The 12,288-nt window shown below is 43.4% G+C and overlaps 1 protein-coding gene across 1 annotated transcript in view; it reads right to left on the bottom strand.

The window, feature by feature from the left end:
• The window catches only part of LOC117230137 (unconventional myosin-IXb), a 90,720-nt gene that overhangs the window by 77,700 nt on the left and 732 nt on the right, over window positions 1–12,288 (bottom strand). Inside the window, exons 2-3 of the mRNA XM_033487259.1 lie at window positions 6,059–6,296; window positions 5,301–5,946 (exon numbers count right to left, since the gene is read on the bottom strand). The gene's annotated coding sequence lies outside the window, so the exon portion shown is untranslated. The remainder of the gene's footprint in view (window positions 1–5,300; window positions 5,947–6,058; window positions 6,297–12,288) is intronic.

Here is a 12,288-nt window from a genome sequence, read left to right as displayed (position 1 = left end):
AATTCGAATAATTTTTTTAAATCTCTCCCTAAAATTTGAAATCCAAATTCATGAAAAAACTGACGTTAATGCAAGCAGTGATATAATGGTACAAGGCAATGGTATAATGTATAGGGAATAATAAGACATATTACTGTCAAAATATTTAACTCATTTCTAATTCAATAGATAATCTCAATTTGCAGTTCGTTCACTCTATAAATTTTCAATTAATTTGGCAGTTACGAGTTAGTAACATACTGCTACTACAGGTCGAACGAAGCATCCGGATTCTTATGAACGGTAGGCGTATAGAGACATGTGGCGCGTTTCAGCGGACTCGTTTTTGCAGAACAAGAATCGTTCGACTCAATTTGGCGAGGAAACGATCCACAGTTGCCCCACGAATGACCAATCCTATTGATTCACCGTTATTTACTCCAATTCTTGCTCGCGTTAAACGTACAGGGCACCACTTTATATTAAGTAGAATTCATTGTTTGCCTTTCGAAGAAACAAACGTAATCGGTCGTTATTCCGTAGAGCCATTTATCGTTATTATCTGTAAGAAGAACATGTTCATCCTTTAACAGCATGGAAATGAAACGTGAAAGCACAAAGGTGTCGGAGGTTTCGTTAACGACCGCGATTCCCAATGCAAATCGTCCCAGAGGAACGCGACTAGCCAGGATTCGCGCGGACGTTTATTACGAGCAAAGGTGACACTAGAATGGACCACGGTGGACGTGGCTTTTTGCCACATCGTCGCCGTCTCCACGCGGTCTGTTTCCTTGAAAGGATTAGGAACGTGTCGACGATCCCGGTTTTTGCCACAACCGCTCGCGTAGTGTGGAAATATCGCGCTGGAAAGAGGAACCATTTCGCGGTTATTCTCGACTATGAACTCGCCTGAGCCTGACGTAAAAGCTCGGCCGGCGGTGTACAGTTCCCCAGACGCGATAAAATTCATCAAAGTGGCCGAACCCGTTCTCTAACGAACACGTGGACGTTCAATATTTCCCTCGACATTGTTGCACGCGGTACGAATACGGTTGCTTTAAAGAAACGGGAGATTCCTCGAGACGTTTCTATTACAACATCTACCTTGTTACGTTCTTCCGCGTCGTGACCGTGTGTAATAAAACTATCCCGCACAATAAAACGGTACAGAAACAAAATTACAAGAGCAGGCCAGGCCATTGAGGAAGACAGGACAATGTATTTCCTCTCAAAGCACAACATAAAATGCCTATGAATTCGCGAAAAAACTTACCCGCTATCGACTCTCGTAACTTGTAGCTTATTCTCTTTCCGCGATTGATCGTAAACTACATAAATATCGTTAAAACACAGTAGACTCGATCGATACTAGAGCGAATTCCATAGGAAAAACAAGGGTGAAAGAAAAGGGGTAGGAAACTTAGGCAAGACACGTAACGAAGAGGAGAAGTGCGGCTGTTGCGCAAGTTTTTGTATCCGTTCCCTTCGAGTATCGGCTTGTTTTTGCGGCAATCGACGAATTACACGATTCTATTAAAGATAGTAACAGTCACGGATACGATTCTCGTCTATCCACCTCTTTCTGTCTCTTTCCATGTTACGTTCGCATCGATTCGTTTCCCCCGCGACTAACGCTGTTCGTGACCGTTCACCGCCAACCCATACGGGTTTCACGGTCATGAGGTCTTATCTTTCTTAAACGCTCCTTTCTCCTCCGCCTGCGCCGATGGAACCCCGTCACGCCGGCGGGTATCTAGTTTCGTACTACTTCGACGCGTTTAGCCTTGATGGGGAAGCCGAGTAACCGAGATGATACGTAAAAGATAGAGGTGAATTGCAGACACGTCCAGGTGATTCCGGATGAATCGTTGCCCCATTGATGGATGCGGCTCGTTAATCAATAACGCATAGAACGCGTGAACAAGCAGAAAATTCTACCAGGAGGCGTACAAGGGAAGAACGCGTTAACGAGGATTACATTCGGATCGTGATCGCTGATATCGATTCGCTTTACAGTTTTTACCAAGACTTTACTCACTTGTTCTTGGAAGTTTTAGAAGCAAATTCATTCCGCGTAAATCCTTTCTTTGGACTGCTAAGACCCAGATAGTGAAGGAAACTAGTAAATGCTGCTCGATTTTTATGGAAAGCTTTCCTTGTCTATCATCGAATTAATCGCAGATGGAAGGGAAGATTTCTGATTAAACTCGCAGCTCGAACCGCTTAAGGAATCCCACGATACCGAAACGTTCTTAGAACTTGAATGCTGTTGAATTACTCGGCCGAGGATAGGATTGTTGCTACTACTTACTCGACAAGCAGTATCCTGCAAGTCACGTTGCTCTTTCATCAACAGAATGGGGAAATACATAGAGAAATCCTTGAGACGAAGTAGTAAAACGACGAGGCCGCGTCAATCAAGAGGAGGTACTCGAAGCACGCGCCTTTTAAATCTTCGTTTCGCCTGCGACCAATTAAAAACTGTGATTCTAACTTGCGACCAGAGTGGATATAGAGATCTGTCTAGAGAGAACTGTCGAGTAGTGGGAAATTGGTAAAAATAATATTCATAATATATTAAGAATGCTTTAACTTATTAATCGGGTCGTTCCTTAACCACAGACTTTCTAATTATACAGTAACGACCGAATAAGTAAAGATCGTATAATTATGAAGTGAAAAATCAATAAAGAAGAATTTCTAAGAGAGGTGATTCGACAATTTATGATTACATTTCCAAATAACTGGATCCTTCGCTCAAAGCTAAGAATCAAAGAGAACGAGTTGATTCATCTTTCTCGATGAACAACTTAAACGATCAAAGATTCTTGGCGAATTTCGTAAGAAATCATAGAGCGTTGAAGACAGCCAATAATAACCTCGACGAAACAAGAATCTTCCCCGCGAGGTGCTGGTTCGACTTCCACTTACATTTCTCGTAACCCAATACCGTCGCGTTCGATCTTATCCCCCATGTCCTTTAATTTCCTACGCAGCGTCATTACGTCGTCGATCGCGACGGAATTCCAGTCGATCGACAGAAATAAAACGAGGAAAAGAAAAGAGGACGAGGCAAAAGTAAAAGAAGAAGGGCAGGGGGGAGGTGAGAGATATCGAGAATGGAAAAACGCAGCGACACGGAAGGGATTCAAATGAACTGGAAATCGAGAAGGCGCGATCTCGAATATTCTCGACGTTTCTCGAGAAACTGTCGATCCTCTCCGGCTGTCCCCGTTACTCGTCTAAGTTGCACGCGAACCAAGAAAATCTGGCGATAATTAATCGACCCTACTCCACGATACTCGAACCTCCCCGGAGGAGACGGTGCTCGACGTCGGCTAATTGATCGCGATCCGCTGTTCTTTGATTGATCGCTTAATCGACCGGAGTGAAAAAAAAAGGAGATAGAAATAGGAGACCAACGGAGTGGAAAAAATTGGAACACGCTAAAACCTCGATCGCAAAAGTCCTCGACGAGACAAGGTGTACGCGACTATACATATACGTATGTACCCTACGTTCATCTCGAACGCGAATCTTTGTTTAGGAGTTCGATGAACGAGACTGCAGCTCCGAGAGGACTGCTGGTGCATTGGAGTAAACGGAAATAATTATTCCAGCTTTTCGACGTCCCGGGTCATGTCGACAACGATTATTGACAAGCGTAATTTCCGTTATCGTTCGTCTATTAATTAGACCGCACCAGCGTGGTTTTCCCGTTTGTCGTTATTTGTCGGCAAATATGTTGAAACGTGTCAACAAACGGTAATAACGTTCGGGATTGTTTCACAAATTCGAAATTAATGATAATTTCTTGAATGAAAGAATACATATATATTATAGCTACGCTGGAAATAATTCGATTTATCGGAATTGATACAGAAATTTTCCAAGCACCGGGCTAAAAGCACCGTTATAGTTAGGAGTAGATTGAAAATGCCACCTGTCGAGTAGGGAGAGAGGGTGAAGATTAATTCGTTTAGGAAGTCAGGTGAACCGGAATCAAGGGTTCGCCTGACTTCCTAAGGGAGAGGAGAAATTTCGATGAAGGTTCGATCGATGCGTTAAACCCGAGAACAAGAAGCTACCGGCGGCATAGCAATGCGATTTCATGTTTCGAGTTATTACATTCGAACGACGTGAGACGATCGTTTCTGTACTGGCAAATTGTGCATGTACTAAAATCCAATTGCGCCGATGCACGACCGTAAAATATACATGGAATGGCTTCAAACGTTTCCTGTAACCCGTCCACGATCCCTAATTTTCCACAAATATAATCTGTCTTTCTGTTAGAAAACCGAATATCCAGCCAGACTCTACGATACCTCTTTCCTATCCTAAAATTGTTTAAAAGCTTGTATTTGGAGATGTATGATATGCTTTAGAATATAAAAATATATAAATCTTTTGGTTGGCGGTATTAAAAATCTAAGCAGAATGAACTCGCAAAGAGAATCAAAATTATTAACAAAATATTAAAGAAACCATCTTTTCTCAAAATGTTGATTGGCAGACTTCTGCTATTTTAGAATTCATGTCTCTTTAGAATTAACCTCTTCAATAAGTAAAAGCACGTTTTAAGGAGGATCACACTCGAAAGAGCGATCTTAAGATACATACTCGAGTCAAGATATGTTTGTACTGAAGATATTGGTACTAAAAGATACTCCTACACGCATGGTTCGATCAAGACTAACGCAAGGGGAACGACGAATCCGTGAAGTAGACTGATCCTCGCCGAGCAGTCTCGAGGCTTAGTGTCAACAATGATATGACGTGATATGCAAATGGAAGATCATTCGAAAGAGAACGATACGTGGTCACCTAATGAATATTTACTCGCGCTTGAAGACACCGAAGTACGGCTACGGATATCGGGGCAATCCGTACGACGATTAAACGTATAATTTTCGAATTAAAGTACCGATCAAATCGTTAAACAGTTGTCCCATGCAAATGGAAGGTATACGCCAAGTAATGGTCGCTCTTTGATCGAATTACCTTTTACTCTTACCTTTACTTTTACTCTTTTGGTTCTACTTTTCTACATTCACTAATAACCTCGTTTTCATCGAATTTTACAATAAAAGTTTATTATATGACAAATAAAATGGCTTTGAATGTTTTAAGGAAATCTTTAGCATAAAAGTAGAAGAAGAAATTACGTCGAGCAACGATGATTCTCTCATATTCTTCTCAAACATAAGAGATTTTCTATTTTCTTTCTTCTAGAAGATAATGCAAGGTACGCAGTACTGCAATATTTTAATAATGAATCTTTTCGTAATTTTTTAGATAGAAAAGATATTTAAACTCACCTCGGTTGTAACATCCGTCAATTAATCCAACAAGTCGTCCAACTCGATTTCCATCAAACACTGACACAATCACGTCCCAAAGATCACCTCAATTGCCAGCATTGAAATCACCGACATCGTCGAACCCCCAGCTTCGAATGCCTGGGCACGTAAACCGAATACTTGGAGTATACGAACTAGCCTCGCGTTAGCGACCGTTTAACATGGACAATTATGTTAACCAAGGAAGCGAGGTTAATCGTCGTTCTCCATTGTTTGCTAAAACAAAGCGTGGAAGATCGCGCGCGAGCCTCCTTTCTCGCGACGTTCCCTCTACCCTTTTTCGCTGGTTCCGGACCGTTAATCCATCACGGTTCACGGCGTCGACGAGAGAGAAAAGCATCCGTGACAAATCGAAGATGGTGCCAGCCGCGAAAGAAGTTGCATTAATTTAACACATGTTCCTCTAGGTCCGATTGCACGGTGACAAATACGGCACGACTTGACTGTGAAAAAGCCACGAACAGGAAGCAACCTCCCACGACGTAACCACGTGCTAATCCTCCAGTGAAAACCGGTGCTTCCAACTAATCTTCAAGATCTTGCAAACGGTATGACAGAAAGACTGATTAAAATCTCCAACAAGTATCTTCCGTCTTCGAACGATCTGCAGTTTAATTAATTTAACAAATTAAAGACGTTGTAAGATTTCCAATGTAGGAGAATACTCGTCTTTTACGGAAAGAAGAATATGTGAAAGACTCGTTAATTAATTGTACCACGTGCTTCTTCGAGTTTCTGGTCCCCCGACGCTCTCGCCGTCAGGTGCACGTCGCGGTGTCAAGGTAACCACGTGCAAACGAGACGGCAGGACCGCTGTCGCCTCGAATTACACCGACTTCACTCCACTTTCCTGACTCCCATTCCACCAGCTCCTCGATGTTTTAATTCAGTACCACTGACCACCTTTTCAAATAACACTGTTTGACAGTCTCACCACGTCGAAGATATCGATCTCTGAAACACAAACCTTTCGCGTTAATCGAAAACGAAAGATTCACGGATTCATCCTCGAACCTCTAATCGGCAGACGTAAACGATTATCGACGACACGATCAAACGAACTCGGCACGTTTCTTTTATCCTTGTACGAAGTTTCACTCGTGATCGAACACAGACTAATTTTTTGATCAGATCCACTGGAACTTGCCGATTTCGTTTAGGAACGCATGGATCGAACGAATGCCACCTAAGTTCCGGAAGAGACGCGTGCACGTACCGGCGCGTTACTTCATCGAGTTGGAAGAATAGCAAAAGAGGTGGAGTGGACGTGGTGTTCACCAGCGAGTGGTGGTGAAGCGATGCTGGCCGCGACGATGCCGCTGGGTGGTGGTGGTGGTGGTGGTGGTGGTGGATAAGAAGAAGAAGAAGGAAACACAAGAGGAGGTGTGCTTGGCGCGATCTAGCCGAGAGTGGTACCAGCGGCCACTGAAGAAGAAGTGGCGTGTGCGGATCGCACGGCCGGGTGAAACGAAGACAGCGGCCTCGAAATGGTAAGAGACAGAGAGCAGAGCGGCCGAAAGAGAAGTAGACGGGAGTAGGAGGGATGGGAAAGGAAGAGGAAAGAGAGGGAGAGAAGAACGAGAAGAGGGAGGAAGGAGTAAGATCCTCGGGAGAGCGTCCTTCTTGGTAGAAAGGGAGGACGAGGAATGGTCCGTCAAATGGTATCCCTGCGTACCGAAACCGTTGCCCACCTGAAAATCCTGGCTTCCTTCTTCCTTCTTCTTTTTTGCCATAGCTAATTGTACGGACGTGACATCGTGCTTATGGCGTGGAGCGCGTTCGAGGACGCGTTTCGAGAGATATCGGATCGTGTCGAATGGGCAAGAACGAAGAAGAGATAAATTTCTGTGTAGAAGAAGAAAGATTGGTAAGATATCCTTAATAGAAACTGGTTCTGAGTCGACATTGCAATCGATAATTGAGCATGTACAAAAAGCATATTGAAAAAGAAAATAATAAAAAAAAAGATAGATATGAGAGTTTTAAAAGAAAAAGCGTACGAATAAAAGTGGTAAATACTTGCGAAAGGAGGAAAGGAAAAAGCACTGGAACGGCAAATATTTGTGGTAGGGAACTGGCGAAACTTACGACGAAACGATACCGGGGACAGTCACGAGTCGCATTCTCGTATAATTGTTAAGTACGAAAGCATCCGGGATATCCTCAGGACGAAAGGCAGAGAGTAGACTGCAGAAATCACGTATAACGAACGAGATATTCCAAGATTTTCCACTTTTCGACGTCTGCGAAGAAACAGTTGGCAAGCGGTGTGCGCTCGCTTAATTTGCAGATGTGCTCGTCGTCGACGACAACCACGGCTACTCTTCCCTTACGTTTCTGTCTCGAGCGACCTGCATATGTGCACCCATACACAACACTTCCACCAACTTTATCGCTCTCGAATTCTCGGAGAAATTGTTTCTCGTCTACGTACAACTTTATCGACCATTTTTTACCATTAAAAAGACGTTGGAAAATATGTTAATTGCTGTATATAGATCATTAATCAGTAGCCAAAGGTGATAACCGACAAAGATGGTAATTCTTCGAACCCGAAATTTCGATACTTTCTCTTCAACTAAAGCGGTATCCAACATTAGAGATAATCATACAGGTTTAATGGCCTTTGATTAAAGACAAGCTAATAAATCGCCCAGCCTCTAATGATACCTCTTCTACACCCGACGACAACCAAATCCTACATCTATCTAGTCGCTCTTCCTGCCTGTCCGTCTTCGCCGGTATGTACATCCGCGCGGCAGGCACAATATCCAGCAGGTTCTCGCGATCGTTCTTTCCACGTCGTGTAAAAGCACAGGTACGCCTCGTAACAACGTCGTGGTACAACGATAGAAGAGACAGAACCCACGACAGGATATCACGTGTCCCTAGTGCGCGTCCTTTAAGTCCATGGATCCGCGGCCGTCCGCGATGCGCTTTTCACGGTCTTCTGATACATTGCTACCGTTTCGAGGAGGGTCCCTGTGCATCCTCCAGCCGTACAGACTGCCCCTCACCGAAGGCCTTGTATTATGGTAAACGAGACATCGGAGCCAGAGGCTGCCAGTCACCGGTACTCCTTCCACTTCCCTCCGATTCTCTCCTTTCCTCGTTTGTCTACTCGCAGTTGTCCTCCCCACGTTGCCTCTTCCTGCTTGCTCCCGTTACTGCCTCCCCGATGTCTTCTGTTACAATCCTCCGTGTCTCGCTGCTCGAACTCCAACCGCCGCACCGTCTTCTTCGAAGACTTAATAATCTTAATGAATTTGAGAAATTCGAGCAGTGATCTCGAAGATAAGTATGTACTTGGACGGATCTTCCTCTCTGGCTACGTTAGAATTTCTGAAGAACACCGAGAAAGGATCGTAGATGCGATGACTGAATCACGCAACTAGAACGTGAACAAGAAGAAAACGCGTTAAATCTCGTTATATCGCTCGTTTTATTCTCCTCTGCGCCATGAGATTACGTCCGATTTTACATTCAGTTTTAGTTTCTGACTTCTAAATGCAACGTTTGAACTCCGTGATTCTGTCTTCTCTGGACGAATCGAGTCCATCGCTACTCCTCAAGCTTTATGCCTCAATTTCCGTCTCTGTCCCTCGTTTAATCTCGTCCCCTTGATCGTCCTCTTTACCCTCGCTCCCTTTCGTTCCATGGCTCCTTCTTTTTGTCTTCCGCGTGCTCTGTCTCTGCTCCCTGTCCACCTTCGCTCTTGTATTCTTCCTCTTCGACTTCGATGCTCATAAGGAGAAGGGGGAGGATCGTTGCGTCCGCCTCGCTTCTGTCGCGCGACGATGCATCACGGGGCCCTCTAATGAAAGCCTTTTCTCCGACTGCCAATTAACCCCCACGCGACACCGGCCAAACGGAAGAAAATAGCGGACCGACGCGACGCGTGCACCTATACAATCGATCGCTTCTGCCGCGCCACCGTGTTTAATTGTACGTCGTACGTCGTATCCCGATGTTTTCTGTCCCTCTGATCTCCCTTTAAAACATATTCAAAGATCATGAGCCGAGAATAAACGGAGGAATCCATATGAACAAACTTCTCTTCCATATTTAACCTCGCGATTCGCGTTCTTCGCGTACTTTAAATCTTACAAATGTATCTTGAATACATTTTAAGACTACGAAACGATGTATAAGTAATAAATGTAGGTAGATAAATAGATTTCATCAAACTGATTTAAATAACTCGCTGCGTTTTATGGGACTTGTATCCAGACCGATTAAACGAAGGTTTAAAAAAAAGACAAATAACCAGAATGTACGCACGTGCTTAACAACAAAGTACTTAACAGTACACGTTCCCTCCGCATGATTCTCCAAGAATTACAACTTACGGTTATTCACCGTCTTTCTGATATCTGATAAAAAAGAACAACGAAGGAAACAGCGTGACGTGATCGTAAGCCTGCTTGTAATACTTTCAGGAGAGCGCGAAAATTACGCTAACACCGGCTAGAAGCCAGCGGCGGAACACATTCCATCGATGTATGTACGTACATCGTAACATTACCTTCATCAGATAAACGAAATTCTTCGTCGAGAAATAAATAAAAAGAGAAAAAGAAAAAAGGAAGAAAGAAAACGGCGGAGAGGAGAATCTTAACACGAACGTGAAAAATCAGAGGGCAGAAATTCATCTTTCGCGAGACGTCCAACACCCGGGACACTAATCCGACGATAAATACGCTCAGTCACGGGTTAAGGGAAGCGGGTACGTGATTGACAAGTCAAACGAGTTTCGCGCGATCCACCGACCACGATCGATCATCGCGACTATCCACGCAGATCTCTCGATCGTCTCCAGAAAAAATCCACGCGACGCCTTCTCTTCTACCCCGTGTCTGCTCGACTAACCCCCACCGTCCATGTGGGACGTTGCAACGTGTAACAAATAACGTTAACGATGCGAATCGCAGACTAAGATCACACGCCGCCGCCGATTATTAATTGTTTTCATTCGTCAAACGGAACTTCACCCGAAATTACTGCCTTGAGATTCGATAAATCCACGATTATCAGATATAAATATAGACATAAAGATGAAAAGATGTGAATATTGAATCGATTATTCGAAATCGGAGGAATGACGAGGGGCTAGGTAAAAAAGTAAAAAAGACCTGTGGGGGAAAAACGAGAGAGAGAGTGAGAAAAAGATGCGTAGAGCGCTAATTAACAAAAGGGGAAAAAATAATTGTCCCTTGGTTCGTCGATATCTCTCCACTTGCTAAGAATAATTACACTCGACAAGGGACCCGAGCTTGTGTCGCGTGTATGAATAAAAGAGGACGGCCAACAAGGTGCCGGGAGACCGTTTAACTTTGTGTTTGGGACCGCCTACCCGACGCCCAGCCTTAGGGGACACGATTGCGCCTCGCCACTTTCTAATTTACCATCGAGTTTCGCCAGCTGACAACGCGCAATTTCTCCATGCAACACATCGACCCTGTGCAGTCTCGGAACTTGACAATTTTCAAGCTGGGAAGCTTCATTTGGTTTCGCCCCTTAATAAGGAATTCTCGAAGAAAGTATCTTTTTATCCTTGCTAAGTTACGCTTAATATCTTCATTTCCTCCATTCAACAGTTCTTAAAATCTTCTCTGCCTTCTAAACTTCAAACTATGTCCCTCGAAATTCATCAAGGACTCTCTCTCTCTCTCTCCCTCTCTCTCTCTCTGAAAATAATTGGTCTGAACAGAAAATCTGATGATTATCTATGTAAAGATAAATTTAAGGATAAATAAAGAAATGCAATAGAAATGAATGTATATAATCTCCGACTTCTTTGATTTGACGAATAGAATTGTCATGGTCCTGCCGAAGAAGAACATCGCGTTGAAGTTCGACAAAGTACGAGGAACACCCGTTATATAAATCTGGTCACTGGATCGGCTTAAACGCTCCTCGGGGCGAACTTTTACGAGACACGCATTCGTTATCCATTAGGGTAAGTATAGCACGTGTGGTGGGTTCTGGCCGGTGTTACCAGAGCCGAGTATACGATATTCATGCTCTCGCAAGCCATTCCGGCTGGCGCGTGTAAACGGCGGGCATAATTGAATTATCATTCGAACCGCATGAAAGACAGCTAAAGCCCAGCCCCGGTAATGAGCGAAATAAGCGTAACGCCCGCTCGGCAACGCGGTTTCAAAATAACCCCGGTATATTTAGGCAACAATGGGCCCCGATAAAAGCTGGTACGATAATTCCCCGCGGCCTCAACCACACCTCCACTTTTCGCCGAATTATCAACGCTCGATGACGAAACAGCATTACTGAAATTAATACATAATTAATTCTAATAAACGGCTAAGGCGAAGCAAACATCCAATCCTTTTGTTTTCCTTATATTGATGTCGATTTCGATACTCTTGAATATTCTACATAGTGATAATTATCATTAGATTCACGAAAAAAAGAAAGAAAAACTTTATATACAAGTAGGTACTATATGTTCCTAGATTTTACAAGTTCTGAGAAAATACATCACGCAAATAATTGAAATAGTTTCTGTTTTTATCTGCCTCGATGGGTATGTAATATTCAGATAAGCCAATTCCCATGGTATTTTATTAATGGAAGTTTAATTGCACGTGGTGATGCTAATTAATAATCCTCTCCTCGACCTCCAATAAATCAAGTCAATTTTCAGTTTGATTAATTTCACCAGCCGCCGTCCAAGTTAATTTCTTGAAAATAATCGGTATAACATTTAATTAAGAGTTTCACACAAATGTAGCGTAACGATCGAGAATTCCATGCGCTGCAGCTCGTTCGAAGAGTACCGTAGAATACTTGTTTGTTTACTACAGCGATAAATAACCTGTTTAAAAAAACAACAATTTATGAAAAGAATCACGTTATGAATCTTAGGTTATGTGAAACTTCTAAGGAATATGAAGCAAAATAAGTACGTTGAAAATCATTCTCATCG

The sequence above is a fragment of the Bombus vosnesenskii genome, unplaced genomic scaffold (assembly GCF_011952255.1).
Source record: "Bombus vosnesenskii isolate JDL3184/JDL3185 unplaced genomic scaffold, Bvos_JDL3184-5_v1.1 scf7180000013266, whole genome shotgun sequence".
Classification (NCBI taxonomy): domain Eukaryota; kingdom Metazoa; phylum Arthropoda; class Insecta; order Hymenoptera; family Apidae; genus Bombus; species Bombus vosnesenskii.
Note: the sequence above shows the minus strand (reverse complement) of the source record. Positions and strands in the feature narration are given on the sequence as shown.